General features: G+C 36.7%; 1 protein-coding gene across 4 annotated transcripts in view; it reads right to left on the reverse strand.

Annotated features, from left to right (window-relative positions):
• Ube3a (ubiquitin protein ligase E3A) overlaps window positions 1-3,559 on the reverse strand; it is an 89,026-nt gene that overhangs the window by 65,138 nt on the left and 20,329 nt on the right. The gene's annotated exons all lie outside the window — the stretch shown is intronic.

A 3,559-nucleotide genomic window follows, 5' to 3' on the forward strand; every position in this document is an offset into this window, starting at 1 on the left:
GGGGGGGAGGGGAGGAAGGAAGGAAGGTTATTCATTCTTCCTCCACATAGAACAAGAACAAGGATCGATATATGTGAGATTCTGCAGAGAACAGAGGTAAAGGAGAAATATTATAATCTCAAAATAACTTTTAAAAACTCATTTAACCACTTTGTCATTTGTACTTCATTTCCCCCATGTGTGGGCCACAATACAAACTTACTTGTCATCCTCTGTACTTTTTTGTGTGTACACTACCACACACTGCATTTTTATGTTGTTACAAAAGTTATCAAATCAGGTCCTCATGCCCTGTAGACAAGCACTTTCCCTACTGAGCTATCTTCTTACCATAATTATTTCTTCAGAAGCACCTATTTAGGTCCCCTATCCACTTCTTCAATGAGCTGCCCCAGTTACACATTTTATGTATTAACTATTCAGCATGCGAATGCTTTCATTCATCCCATAGAGGAGTTATCTGTTAAATTATATCTTTGTGTTGAAAGCTATTGTTTTATATAATCCCACTGGTCTATTTTCTATAGTCATGTTTTTAAAACAAAATTCACAAACATTAATAATAAAAAGCTTTTCTTGTTTTCACTTATTAGTTGACAGTTAATAAAGGATATTAACTAAGGACACAATTTTGTCCTTCTATTTAACATACTGTTTTTTTCTTCCCTAAGAGTGTTCAGTGCTCTGAACAGCTGAGCCATCTTGCAGCCTCAAGAATCCTTGAGTCAGAGATTAAGGCAATATGGTCCCTGTAGTTAGATAGACTTGGGTTTTGATTTTAGTTGATGTTGTTTCTTTTGGGGATTTCAAGACAGTGTTTCTCTGTATAGCTCTAGCTATACTGGAACTGCCTCTTGACTGTCTCTGCCTCCCAAGGACCCAGATTAAAGGCATGCAACTCAACCATACTGGGCTAAGATAAATTCCACTCAATTATAATGAATAATAATGTATTGTTTAATTCAGTTTGTTATTACTTTCTGAAGAACTTTTTTTATAACTTTTTTATTGGATATTTTCTTTATTTACATTTCAGATGCCATCCCCTTTCCCCATCCCTCCCCCAGATATCCCTTTATCCTATCCGCTCCTCCTCCTTGCTTTTTTTTTCTTTATTAGCATTTTAAGTTAACATACAAAGTACTGGGTTTTATTACAGCATCCTCATACATGTGTCATTAGAGTTCTGATTTGTTTCCCTCTGTCCCTTCCCTTTCTTCCTCCAGCTAGTTTCCTCATCTGAATTCCTGTCACATGTATTCCATCACCCTCCCTCCTCATCCTTTTTTTTTTAAATGTTAATCAAAGGCTTTATAAGTTTGGTAATGCTCAACAACAAGATGCCCATACAATCAGAAGTGTAACCCAATACCCAAACTAGATACACCAACTATTTTTGACTGGCAGGGGCACGAGAACATCCGTCTCCATGTCCTGTTCCCCCGCCCCCTATCTTCTAGCTCCTCCTCTCCGTCTCCTCCTCCTCTCCTTACTCCTCCTACATATCACTCTTCCTGTTAAAACTTTTCTGAAGAACTTTTATTACTAGCCTGTAGTACTAAACTTTTTTGTGTTCATATAAGAGTGATGAAGTATGGAAACTTTCAATTTTTTTTGGCTGACCTTGGAAAATATCAGTATTAGTTCTTCAAAGTTTAGCGAATTTCAGCAGTGATGTCATTAGGTTCTGGGCTTTATGTGACAAGAAGCTTAATTCCTGACTTTCCATCTTCTGATGGCACAACATTCTCAATCATGCCCATCAATAATAGCATGTAAATTTAAAATGCTCTAATGCTAATAGTGTTCTATACAAACCACTATCAATGGTTTTTCCTATCTATTCTGCTAATAGTCAATCTAAAATATTATCTATTAGAGATTACTGATGCAGTCTAACTGCAAGCACCATGAGATTTCTAAACTCAGTGGGCCATTCAGTGCATGAAACTTTCAACATCTGGTCTGTTTCTTTAAAAATTCCAACCCCTTCATATCTTTGTAGGTTTTCAGAATACTCAATCTCAACTCAATTTTTATAAATGTAACATTCCACAAAATATCATTAAACCTTTTTCATTAAGAAAGAAAAAAAAAAGTACATGAGGAGCCAGGCAGTGGTGGCACACACTTTAATCTCAACAGTGAGGAGGCAGAGGCAGGTGGATCTCTGAGTTTTGAGACCAACCTGGTCTACAGAGCCAGTTTCAGAGCAGCCAGGGCTAAACAGAAAAACTCTTATCTCGAGAGGAGGGAAAAAAAGGTACATGGGGAAGGCGGTTCTTCAGTTTCTGCTACACCTGCAGCTATCTAGGTATATAAAATAAACTTCTTTTAAACAACAAAATCAACCAAAAATTTACTTAGCTACTAAGTAACTTCTTAAATAAGTCTTCTTCATAAAATACCACCTCGCATCCATTAGGATGACTACTACTCCCCAAAGAAATTTTAATACACTGGTCAAGTTATAAAAAAAATTTTAATGCTTTTATTGTAAGGAATGTAAGCAAAACTGGCACAGCTATTGTTTATTTAAAATAGCATGATACATTCTCAAAATATTAAAAACACAATTATCATGATATGCTATAGGCCCAAAAGAATTTTGGACAAGCTCTCAAGAGAACAGACCCATGCTAATCACATTATTCACAATTGCTAAAGCACAGAAATAATTTATTAACAAATAAACAGCATATACAAGCAAGTGAGTGTTAGGGCATTGTTATATAAAGTAAACCAATCAAAACAACAACAACAAAAAAGCTGTGTGACTTCACTTACTTCAGGTAGTTAGAAGCACCAAACCCACAGACAAAAAGAATTATAATTGACAGCCACAGTGGAAAAAACAAGTTACTATTTAATGCATACAAGTTTCAGTAGTGCAAAATGCAAACAGTTCTGATGACAAATGCTCAAAAATATTAATATTTACAATACCACTGGTTTATAGACTTTAAAACAGTAAAGAGTAAATTGTATACATTTTATGTGTTTAAAGTTATTAGAGAAGCTACATGGTCTCACAAATTTAAATGATATTGTATAGCTATTTCTTAGAATTCATAATGTACATACGCATTTAAAGGGATGTATTCTGCTTTTAGTAAGGAAAACCTTGACTTTTCAACACACCTTAAACATGGCTTGTTAGTATTCTGTCCAAACTCCACGTCCACGTGGCTGCTTGCCACCTCCTTGCTCTCTTGTTCCTCTCTTGTTCCCTTGGCCCCACGCCTGCAGGCTTCCCTCTCCCCTCCCCCCTTCCCTTCCCTCTCTCTCCATGTGGTCATGGCCAGCTCTACTCCTCTACTTTTCTGCTCTCCCTCTCTCCTCTCTCTCTCTCTCTCCTCTTCCCTACCTCCTAAATAAACTCTCCCTCGTGGAACCATCTGGTCTGGCATTATCTGTCCAAGCTCCACGCGAAAAATCCTTTCATAGCTCAACATATCTATCTTTACTTCCTCCTAATTTCTTAAGACAGGAGAGTGTGTGTACATGTGTTTGTACATTAGCATAAATGGTGTAGGTAGATTTATAGATGTAGAAAGAA

Source organism: Grammomys surdaster, unplaced genomic scaffold (assembly GCF_004785775.1).
Source record: "Grammomys surdaster isolate TR1022 unplaced genomic scaffold, NIH_TR_1.0 125311, whole genome shotgun sequence".
NCBI lineage: Eukaryota > Metazoa > Chordata > Mammalia > Rodentia > Muridae > Grammomys > Grammomys surdaster.